The sequence below is a fragment of the Chiloscyllium plagiosum genome, unplaced genomic scaffold (assembly GCF_037043375.1).
Source record: "Chiloscyllium plagiosum isolate Xiang-an unplaced genomic scaffold, Cpla_swu_hap1 HiC_scaffold_13, whole genome shotgun sequence".
NCBI classification, from domain to species: Eukaryota; Metazoa; Chordata; class Chondrichthyes; order Orectolobiformes; family Hemiscylliidae; genus Chiloscyllium; species Chiloscyllium plagiosum.
Window position 1 is genome coordinate 115476649 of NW_028270151.1, and position 12222 is coordinate 115488870.

General features: G+C 42.6%; 1 long non-coding RNA gene across 1 annotated transcript in view; it reads left to right on the forward strand.

Annotated features, from left to right (window-relative positions):
- Positions 1-3850: 3850 nt before the first annotated feature.
- LOC148148433 (uncharacterized) overlaps positions 3851-12222 on the forward strand; it is a 43964-nt gene continuing 35592 nt past the window's right edge. Inside the window, exons 1-4 of the long non-coding RNA XR_015759075.1 lie at positions 3851-3903; positions 4525-4631; positions 7319-7401; positions 9128-9219. This is a non-coding gene — a long non-coding RNA (uncharacterized LOC148148433). The remainder of the gene's footprint in view (positions 3904-4524; positions 4632-7318; positions 7402-9127; positions 9220-12222) is intronic.

The window sequence follows — 12222 nt, forward strand, 5'->3', positions numbered from 1 at the left end:
GGCAAATTCAGGGGGGACAAAAAAATCACATTGAGTAATTTGAAATTAAGAATGCAAGAGGATTTAACCACTGAAATGTTCAATTCAAATAGTTAAATGGAATGCTCACATCTAAAATACCTGTGATCCATAGGAATGGATGGACTGACAGAATTGGGACCAAATTCCTAGCTGGGGAGTGTGAAATGTGCTTTGATAAAGTCACCTGCATTTACCAACAATAATTTGGCAAGCTCGGAAATTTAAAAAAACAATGCGAGCTTCATTGCTGCTCCAGTCGGGTCCCAAGCTCTGTGAAAAAATAACAATGTTCAGGTTTATTGCATACACTCTGAAACACGTGTTTCTTCAATAGATCTTGCAAGTTTACCAATGAGCATAGCAACATCATTTGGATGGACAAACTTTTGCCAACTCATTTCTTTCCGAGCCTCTATAGCCTGAAGAGTGACCAGAAGCAATTATTCCCCATATGTGGGAACATATGGGGAGTAATTGGGGTGGCACAGTGGTTAGCACTGTTGCCTCACAGCACCAGAGAGCACCAGAGACCCGGGTTCAATTCCCGTCTCAGGTGACTGACTGTGTGGAGATTGCACATTCTCCCCGTTTCTGCGTGGGTTTCCTCCAGGTACTCCGGTTTCCTCCAACAGTCCAAAAATGTGCAGGTCAGGTAAATTGGACATGCTAAATTGTGTTAGGTGTAGGGGAATGGGTCTGGATGGGTTGCGCTTCGGCGGGTCGGTGTTACTTGTTGGGCCGAAGGGCCTGTTTCCACACTGTAATTAATCGAAAAAAAAATTACCGTCGAGGATTTTTTCCTTCAGAATTGATTTCCATATATTCAGTGCCCAGAAAAGATAAAAAGCTTGTCACCTTTTATAGAGCAATGATTCAGTGGGAGTAAAACACTCCCCTTTTCTTGCTTAATAATCACGCTGCCTAAATTTTAAACATGAACACTTCTTAATAGTTCACGAGATCCTAACGAAATATTTTGTGCAAAACAAATCACATGATACATAGTTATTCAGATAATAAAACAAGTTTGTTCATTGAAGAACCCAGAGGAAAAGGTCATGAAACAATGTGAGTTTGATACACCTCAATTATCATTTCAAGTGCACTCTCTGCATAAATTCTCCTTTTCCTCCTTGAAGTATTCAAATTCTTGAATAATTGAGAGAATGAAGTCATAGTTGTACAACACACAATCAGACCCTTCAGTCCAACTTGCCCATGCTGACCAGATATCCTAAATTAATCTAATCCCAGCATTTGTTCCATATCCATCTTAAACCCTTTCTACTGATTATCATTTTATTTTACTTTATCAGCACTTGAAATACTGACGTTGTTTTCTCTAACATTGGTTAAAGAAATCCTAAGTTCATTCATCTAAGTTAATTTTGTAATCTTTCACAAAGAAACAATTGAGAACAAAATATAGCCGAGTGCAAAACAAAATACTGCAGCTGTGCGATATCTGGGAACACTCTAAAGCTGAGGCACTGATACTGCACAAGTTTGTCAGCACGGTTTCAATTCCTGACAATAATTTATTAATGCCTTAGCCTTCACATAGTTAAGGTAAATGTGAGATATCTGAATTTCATGAATTGGTTCCTATTGCACTTTGATCAACAAAAAATATTCTTGGTTTAATCTACTCAAAGGAGAAAGTGACGACCAAAGAAGCTGGACATCAGAGTCAAAAAGTGTCATGCTGGAAAAGCACAACAAGTCAGGCAGCATCCGAGAAGCAGGAGAGTTGATGGTTCAGGCATAAGCCCTTCATCAGCAATCACAGGCTTCAGAAAAATAACTGGCATAGACTTATGGCAACACATACGTAGAAAGGTCGAAGCACGTTACTATCTGATTAGAGACTAATTTCAGATTTGTTACCATTCAGTGCAACATTTCAGTATGATATTTACATATGTACCCAAAAGATAAGTTTGGTTAAAATTACAAGCTCTAGAATGATTATAGGATTAAACCTGGAAATAAAGCTGGTGAACAAGAATGGCAAAGTGAAGTCCCACCAGTATCGCCTTGGGCAGTGTCAAGGAAGAATTTGAGAGCAGAGTTGCCACTTTGGAGTAACCTGCAGTCTGGCCAAATTGCAGCAAAAAGCTGTTCAATTTTATCTGCAAACTATTGAATGCAAAATCCTCCTTGCACAATAATGAGGCAGTATTTTGGGATGTCATTTTTAAAATATATTATTTTCAAAGTTACTCACAATTGAGAGTAACAGCTTGGCGCTGTCTGCATAACACAGTACATAAAGGAATTAACAGAAAAAATATTATTACCCAAATTCAGAGTCACTAATTTATTGATATTGCATGGGTCCAGCATTGATAAGTAATCGATTTTTAAAAATAAATATAGATACATTTACTAACTACATTGGGATACAGTCAAGTTTCTTACTGAACAGTGACAGGATTGGACAGAGTCCGCGTGGATTTAAGAGAGGGGAATCATACTTAACAAAGCTACTGAAAGAATCTACAGAGTCAAATATTAAAGTAAGAAATTGCAGGACATTTAGAAAAGCTTATCATTAAACATGGTAGACTGGGTTTTGTGAAAGAGAAATTATCTTTGACAAATTTGCGACAGTTCATTGAGGAGATAACAAGCAGGGCTGATAAAGGGCAATCCAATGATGTTCTGTATTTGGATTTTAAAAATGCAAATGATAAGGTGCTACATAAAAGTCAATTGCTCAATTTAGGAGCTCATGGTATCGGCGTAATGTATTAGCATGGATTGACGATTGGTTTACCACACTGGCTGTTGGTGAGTCCTCACTTGCAGTGTTGTATACAATGTTAGCTCCCATATTTAATAAAGGATAAACCAACATCGGAGACCATTCAAAAAAGATTCAATTAGATGTTTCGAGGACGAAAGTGTTGACCTATCAAGAATAGATAAGCAGGAGTGATCTTATGGAAACAAGATTCTGAGGAGCTTGACAGAGTAGATGTTGACTAGATTTTCTAGCACCAGTGAAGTCTCAAACCAAGGGACATTACATAAGGGAACATTCATTTTAGAAAAAGTAAAGAACTTTTTCTCTGTGAATGGCTAGAATTTCCGCACCCAAACAATTGTGAAAGTTAAGTGTGGGAGGGGAATGGTTGGCTGACTCTTCGGAGGGTTGTTCTGGCTTGTTGGGCTGAAGGACCTGTTTCCACATAGTAGGGAATCTATGATTCTATCTCAAATTATTTTAAAAAAGGGCAAATAGATTTTTGAAATATTGAGCAGTTGAGGGCTATGCGGATCAAGCATAAAAGAGGTATTGAGGTCTGGGTTGGCCAAGCCATGATCTGATAGAATGGGGGAACAAGCTGAAGGCGATGAATGCCCTACTCCTGCACCGATTCCTTGAGGCTCTATTTCATGTTTTTTTTTTGTTTCCAAAGAAGAGCGTGATACAATGTGCTTAAGATCTCAGATGTTGTGTAAAGGAGTGAAAATGGGGTGTTTATGTACTGATTCAGAAGGCATTGATTCATCAATCACAGCTATACAGTCATGAGTAGGGAGGCAATCCCCTCCATGAATAGAGGAAATCTACTGCAGAGCTCACACAAAGGGAATTCTTACCCTCAGTAAACTCTCCCATCACATTACCCAACATATCAGCTGAAGGAGGACACACTGCGCATGTTCTCGCCAACAAAGGGACTCCGGGTGATTGATGTCAGCACCGGACCAATGAAAGGACGGTGGGCGGAGCTGGATGACCTAGCGGGATGTTGGTCCTCCAACCAATCAAAGTGAATGTCGGGCGGAGCTAAACTAAACCATGTGATCACTCGCGCGCGGCGCAGAGTCGCTGTAATGAATGCTCGGGAAGTTATGGAAAGAAAGGATACGGTAAGGAAAAAAATAAATAGGGAAACTGGAGAAAAACTGTGTTGCTATGAGCGGAGATTTTTTACAAACAAATTGTGCACGTCGGAAAACACAAATTTGAACGTCCCAGTCCCGTGTTTGCAGTAAATGGGGAATGGCCTCAGCGCGGCTGCAGGCCTGAGTGAGCGCCGCCATCTTTATTCGGGACATGTGCGCGGCCGCCATCTTTGTAGGGGGCAAGGTGCAGCCAGGCGCATGTGCAGCCTTTCTCTCGTTTAGAGTCATTGGGATCATAGCAGTCAATACAGCTCTGATTCACCTCTGGGCTCCCTCATGACCACTTTGTCAATATCTGGCTTCCTCAGTCTGAACCATGGGTGTATTTTTGGTCTGTTTAGTACTGTATTATTACTTTTATAGACCTTTGCAAATGAGTTTTTCACTGCGGCCCAGCCCCTGACCATGTGCTGCTCTATTATCAGATTACTTTTTTCTTGAATATTTTTGACAGTCAAGAATTCTTTTTTCCAAAAAGCAAGTGTATTTTCCTTCCATTTCTGGCTATCAAATTCTGCACCATTTTCATTCCCTGTAATCCATTTTGCACTCCATGAAACATCAACTGTGTTTCTCCTTCCACAGATACCAGTGATTAATGCCAAAGCCCTGTTGCTTGTGGAGAGGGTGATGTTTGACTTTCTTGTACAGCTGCAGTTTGTGTGGTGAAGGTGCTCCTACAATGAGGTTGGGTAAGAGACATTATAGATTATTCATTACAGCAACAGTGATGATTTGAAAATAATGTCAAATCAACAACAGTTTGTATTTTTATTATCATGCTTATAATTTCACAAAAATACTATTGAGAACTTTAGACATAAGGCCAGAGATGGAGATATTAGGTCAGGTGACCAAAAGTAGGTTTTGAGGGATGTCTTAAAGGTGGAAAACAGACCTGTGAGATTTTGGTTGCAAATTTCAGACCATGCTGCTTCAGCAACTGTAGAAACAGCCACACAGATGAAGTAATGAATTAACAAATTGTTGGGAGTCTCAAAGAAAATGGGTTGTCGAGGTCTCAAAGTGTGTGTGGTGCAGGGAGCTAGGGATTATCACAGCCAGGAATTAAATCAAGTGTGAGAAATTTAAATTGAGGGATATTGGCCACATGCTGGCAGGTGAGACTAGATTGGGTTGGGATATCTGTTTGGCATGGATGGGTTGGACCGAAGGGTCTGTTTCCATGCTGTACATCTCTATGACTCTATGTTGTTGCTTATGAATAGGAGACTTTTGATGAATCAACAAGCAGATATTTAGATGTTCTTGAGATTACAGGGAGGTTGAATATGGGAAGCTGGCCAGGGAGTGAGTTTGGATAATGAAGTCTAGAGATAGCTCATATACTTTCATCACATTGTGTTGAGACAAGGGTGAAATCAGCTCGAAATAGTGATCTTGGAGTGGGGCTGAGCTATCACCCTCACCTCACCTCTGGGATTCAACTGGTTGTCAGTTTGTGAATCAGACGGTGACACAATCGTGAGCTTATTGGCCCTGGTGGAGCCTAAAGTTGCAGAGCAGCTGTTGCTTGGTAGCCCTGGTGATGACATCTTCCATCACTTTACTGCTGATCGAGTGTAGACTGATAGATGGAAATTGCCTGGGTTGGATTGTTCTGTGCTTTTGTGTTGAACATCCCTGGGCAATGTTCCACATTGTCGGTAGATGCCAGAGCTGGAGTGGTACGTGGCTTGGTGGGTGGCAAGTTCTAGAGCACAAGCCATCAGTATGATTGCCAGAATATTGGCAGGGCCAGTAGCCTTTAACTACTTAACCATTTCTTGATGTGATTCAAACTGAATCGAACTGGTTTAAAACTCACATCTGTGATGTTGGAAACCACTGGAGAAGGCTGAGATGGATCATCCCACTTTGCACTTCTGGCTGCAGATTGCTGCAAATGCTGTCATCTTATCTGGTACATGGGTATGTGAGGCCTCTCCATCAGTAAGGGTGGGGATATCTGTGATGCTTCCTCCAGTGAGTTGTTTAATTGTCCATCACCGTTCACAACTGGATGTGGCAGAACTGCAGAGCTCCGATCTGTTGCATTGGATGTTGGAACACTTAGCTCTGTTGCTTGCTGCTGATGCTGTTTGATATGCAGGTAATTCTGTTTGATAGCTTCACCAGATTAGCACTTCATTTTTAGGTCTGCCTGGTGCTGCTCTTGGCAAGCCCTCCTTTACTGTCCATTGTGATGGGTGAGAGCAGGATTTACAAACCCATGAGATTACAGATTGTGCTGGAGTACAGTTCTGCTGCTGTTGATGTCCCACAGTACCTTATAGATACCCTATTTGAGATTCTACATCTCTTTGAAGTCTGTCCCATTTAGAACGGTGATAGTGCCACTCAACACAGCGGAGGTTTTCTCAACTTTAAGGCAAGGCATTGTCTCCAAAAGGAACATGTGATGGTCGTTCTTACCGATAACTGTCATGGCCAGACATATCTGCAGCTTGTCAATTCATAACAATGAGATCAAGTATGTTTTTTTCCTTCTTGTTGGTTCCCTCACCACACGCTGCAGACTCAGTTGAGCAGCTATGTCCTTTAGGACCTGGCCAGCTCAGTCAGTAATTCTGTTGCAGAGCCAGTCTCGATTGTGGACATTGAAATCCTGTACCCAGAGTATGTTTGACACCATTTTGTTGCCTCAGTGCTTCCTCCAAATGTTCAACATGAAGGAGAACTGATCCATCAGCCAAGGGAGGACGGTACATGGTAATCAGCAGGAGCCATGAGACTCCCAGGGCGAATCCTCCCTGTCTGTACACCACTGTGCCACCACCTCTGTCTGGTCTGTGCTGCCGGTGGGACAGGACATATCCAGAGATTTTAGGAGAAATTGAAGACTGCAGATGCTGGAGGTCAGAGTCGATAGTGTGGTGCTGGAAAAGCACACCAGATCAGACTGATGAAGGGCTGAGGCTCAAAACGTCGATTCTCCTGCTCCTCTGATGCTGCCTGACTGTTGTGCTTTTCCAGCACCACACTCTCGATATCGAGGGATGGTGATGGTGGTGTCTGGTCATTGTCTGTAAGGGATGATTCCGTGAATATGACTATGTCAGGCTGCTTCTTGACTAGTCTGAGGTAGAGCTCTCCACATTTTGGCACCAAAAACCATATGTTAGTGAGGAGGACGTTGCACCATCGAGAGGGCTGATTCTGTGGTTGTAATTTCTGGTGCCTTGTTAGATGCCACATGGTCCATCCAGTTTCATTCCTGTGTTGAGACTTTGCAGTGATTAATACAGTGAGTAGCTGGCTGGGCCGCTGTCAGGTTGGCAGGATTTTTTTTACCATTGACAATGGTTTCATGGAAATCAGGAGATTCCTAATTCCAGTTATTTTTTCGTGAATTCAGATTCCACCATCTATAAAGATGGGATTCGAACCAGGACTTCAGTCGTTTGTTTTAATATTCTGGATAAAAGCTAAACACATCAGGTTTGTTCACTCATTTTAAATATCACTAACCCTGGTTTTGTTTTTTTGTAAAACACTGTCCATCATCCTGTCTCCTCTATCCTCCCCTCCAATAACATGAGTGAGGAGCACATGGAGTTTCTCTGTCACCATGACTGAGATAATCCGATCTGCTGCTTCCCTCCCTCCCACTAGCCCACTGAGCCAAACTGCCTCACGTGGTGTTCCTGGTTTTTGTCCTAAACCTACATCTTTCTCCAGTCTCTTGTTAAGCCTTATCAGAGCTCATCTTTACAATTTACCCAAAGCTTGCTAAACCACAGACTTTCCAACACTCTGTCTCCTCCTCCTCCTCACCGATTCACAGATATTGTTCCTTGTTCTGGCTGTCTGTCTTTTCTGGTTATGCCCTTCTCTCCCCTTCTTTGAAAAACTTCCTTTTGACCTCATGGTTTTTGGAAAATCCTGCTCCATTTCCACTCTCTCTTTCCTTTCTGAATTCCTTGCATTTGGTGTCCCTCCAGTATCTATCCTTGCTCTCTCCTGTATCTCACCGACATACTGCCAGGAGTTGACATTGTGAAAAAGCACCATGTTAGGTTTTACATGTACACTGACACTGTCCAGCTCTCCCTCCCCACCATCCCTCTCCATTGTTCCACTGTTACTCAGTTACCAAACTGCTTATCACATTCCCACCACTTGATTAGCTGCAGTTTCCTCCAATGAAACATTGTAACGGTTAAACCCATTGCCTTCAGTTGTTATTCCAAACTCCTTTCTCTTACTGCTGAGCCTCTCCCTCTCCCTGGTAACTGTCTGAGGCAGAAATACGTTCTTCACAATATTGCTGTTATATTTGACCCTAAGGTGACCTTCTGATCAGACATCTGCACAATCCCAAACACCAGGGAATTCCAATCTCTTAAACATTGTTTGTCTCCACCTCACCCCAGCTCCATTGCTACTGAAACCCCTTACCCGCCTCTGTGTCGCCTTAAACTTGACGAATCTGAAGCAGAACCCTTGATTCCGCGACTGACCCAGAATCTGGTTCCAGACTCCCTTTTCAGTATTAACACTCGGAAACATCCACTCAGTATTTATCCTGTCAAACCCCTTAAGAATCCCATCTGTCTCAATGAGATCACCTCTCTTTCTCCAAAATCCAGTGAGTAGAGTCCCAACCTGTTCAGCCTTTATTTAAAAGATAATCCCTCCAAACCAGGGATCATCCCAGTGAATCTTCCCTGCTGAAAAATGTGTTGCTGGAAAAGCACAGCAGGTCAGGCAGCATCCAAGGAGCAGGAGAATCAATGTTTCGGGCATAAACCCTTCTTCAGCTTATGCCCAAAACGTTGATTCTCCTTCTGCTTGGGTGCTGCCTGACCTGCTGCGCTTTTCCAGCAACACATTTTTCAGCTCTGATCTCCAGCATCTGCAGTCCGCACTTTCTACTAGTGAATCTTCCCTGAAATGCCTCCAATAAAGTGACACATTTCCTTATCTAAAGGGACCAAAACTGCTCACATTACTCCAGATATGGTGGTCTCACCACCACTTCCTCACATTACTCTCAGGTATATACTCCAAACTCTCATACTGAAAACCCTCTAAACAAAACATTCCATTCCCCTTCCTGATGACCTGTTGTAACTATGTACAGTAATCCTGCGCCAGGAGGAGGGGATGGTGTGGGTTTCTAACTTGAACTGAGAGTGACAGATTGTATAAACTTGTATTACAGGATATTACAGGTGGACATTCAGATGGTAATCTCAGTAAATGTTCTGCCAAACTCTGAATTACTCAGTACATCAGGACCTGGATATTCGCATTGTGTGTGTGTGAGTATTGCGTTCCAGATCAATCCCTTTTGCTGCTTAAAAATTCTCCTTTGAATCATCACATTCTCTCAAAAGGTCTCCCCAAACCATCATGTGTTATGTAATCATTTTGTAATGATGTGATGAGTGTAAGGTTTATTATTCGAATGTGTAATTTTTGTACAAGGATGCCTCGGAGAGGGAGCAGAATATTCTTAAAGGGGAGAATAACCATTTTGCGGGAGGCTGTTGTTTATTTATCAATGACATAGGAATAGAAGAGTTCACATTGTTGGATCATTCAAATCTCTTGTGGGGTAGAATTGACCTTCATCAGAAGGTTGGATTGTACCTGCACTGAAAGGGAAGAGTTGCTAGTGCTATTCAGGAGGCATTAAACCAGTGAAGGAACGGAGGTAAACTCAAAAGAGTGAGGAAAGAGCCAAGTCTGAGGCTGGTACAGTTCAGGCGTCAAACAGTCAAGGCAGGCAAGGGCAAGGCACAGAATGAGGTAGGACTGAGCAGTTACACTGCATTTATTTCAATGCAGGAGGCCCGATAGGTCGGGCAGAGGAGCTCAGGGTATGGTTTTGAACATGGCACTGGGATATTACAGCAATTACAGAGGTATGACTTAGGAATGGTTAGGACCAGCAGCTTAATGTTCCAAGGTATAGATGCTATAGCAAGGATAGAAAGGGGGCAACAGAGCAGGGGGGTGAGATGGTTTTGATGAGGGATAACATTATGGCTGGGCTTCAGGAGGATAATCCTGGAAGTACATCCAGGCAAGTTGTACAGGTGGAACTGAGAAATAAATAGTCAGCCGGGAATTGAGAAGCAAATTTACTAACAGATCACTTATCTGTGAGAATAGTATGATTGTATACAAGACTTGACCTTTTTTAATTCATTCACAGGATGATGGTGTCACTGGCTGGGCCTCAAGGGCAGTTAAGATTCAACCACGTTGCTGTGGGTCTGGAGTCACATGTAGGTCAGACCAGGTAAGGATGGCAGATTCCTTCCCTGAAGGATATTAGTGAATCTCATTGTTTTTTTTTGCAACAATCAACAATGGATTCATGGTCTTTAATAGATTCTTTCTTCCAAATTTTTATTGAATTCACATTCCACTGTCTGCTGTGACGGGATCCAGACTCTGAGCCCCAGAACGTTATCTGGGTGTCTGGATTATCCATCTAGTGATAGTATCACTAGACCATTAGGCAGGGTGAGTGACTGAGGTATCAGTGGGGCAGCACATCAGCACCAAATATCCCATGGTCTCTGTGGAACATAGAAAGGGCTGGGGAGGGAAATATATGCCTGGTGGTGGGGTCTGACTGTAGGTAGCGGAAATTGCAGAGGTTAATGCACTGTATCTGGAAATTCATGGGGTGGCAGGTGAGGACCGGTGGATTATATTCTTATTGTGGTTGGAGGGGTGGGGGGGGAAGGTGGAGGTACGGGAAGTGGAGGATATGCATTGGAGGGAATTTTTGATCACGTGAGAGGGAAATGCAGTCCTTGAAATAGGAATCCTTTCTGGGATGTCCTGGAGTGGAATTGCTTCTCCTGGAAGCAGATATGGCAGAGGCGGAGGAATTGGGAGGACAGGTTCATGTTTTTACAGGAATATACTCAAGGGAAATCAGATGAGCAAAAAGGGAACATGAAATATCTCTAGGAAATGGTTTAAGTAGAATCCAAAGCGATTCTACAAATATATCAAGGATAAAAGAAAAAACAGACAAAGAATACAACTTCTTAAAGACCAAGAAGGCCATCTGTGGAACAACAGGAGGTGGGAGAGATACTATGCAACTCTTTTCTGGAGAGTTTGGAGAACTTGATAGTTAACAACAGTGATAACTTGAAAAGTGTCCATGTTACAGAGGAGGTGGTACTGGATGTCTTAAATGGCATCAAGGTGGATAAATCCCTGGGTCCTGATCAGGTGTATCCCAGAAATTTGTGGAAAGCTAGGAAAGCAGTGCCCCTCCCTGAGGTATTTATTTCATCGTTTGTGACAGGTGAGGTGCTGGGAGACAGGTGTTGTTATTTTAAAAAGGTGGTAAGGAAAGGCCAGGGAACAAGAGAACAGGCAGCCTGAAGTCAGTGGTAGGCAAGTTGTTGGAAGGGATTATGAGGGATAGGATTTACATGTATTTGGAAAGACCAGGAAAGATTAAGGATAGTCAACATGACTTTGTGTGAGTAATTCTCTCTTTCTAACTTGATTGAGTTTTTTTGAAGATGTGACAAAGATGATTGATGAAGACAGACTGTGGACGCTGTCTATATGGACACTGAACGATGTTCCACAAAGCAGACTGGTTAGCAAGGTTAGATAACATGGAATGTTGGGAGAACTAGCCATTTGGATACAAAACTGGCTTGAAGGTAGGAGGCAGAGGGTGGTGATGGAGGGTTGCTTTGCGGACTGGAGGCGTGTGAGCAGCAGTGTGCTGCAGGAATGGATATTCGGTCCTCAAATAAATGACTTGGATGTGAATATATGAGATATAGTCAGTGGTTTTACAGAAGACACCAACATTGGAGGTATAGTGGACAGCGAAGAAGGTTAGTTCAGAATACAACAGGATCTTGATCAGATGGGCCATTGGAGCAAAGAATGGCAGACGGAGTTCAATTTAGACAAATGCGAGGTGCTGCATTTTGGAAAGGCAAATCAGGGCAGGATTTATACACTTAATGGTAAAGTCCTTCGGAGTGTTGCTGAACAAAGAGACCATGGAGTTCAGATTCATTGTTCGTTGAAAGTAGAGTCGCAGATAGGCAGACTAGTGAAGGTGGTGTTTGGTATGCTTATATTTATTGGTCGATGCATTGAATACAGAAGCTGGGACATCATATTGTGGCTGGACAGGACATTGATTAAGCCATTTCAGGAATTCTGTTTTAAGTTCAAAATCCCCTGTTCTGGGAAGGATGTTCTTAATCTTGAAAGAATTCAGACAAGATTGACAAAGACTTTGCCAGGGTTGGAGGA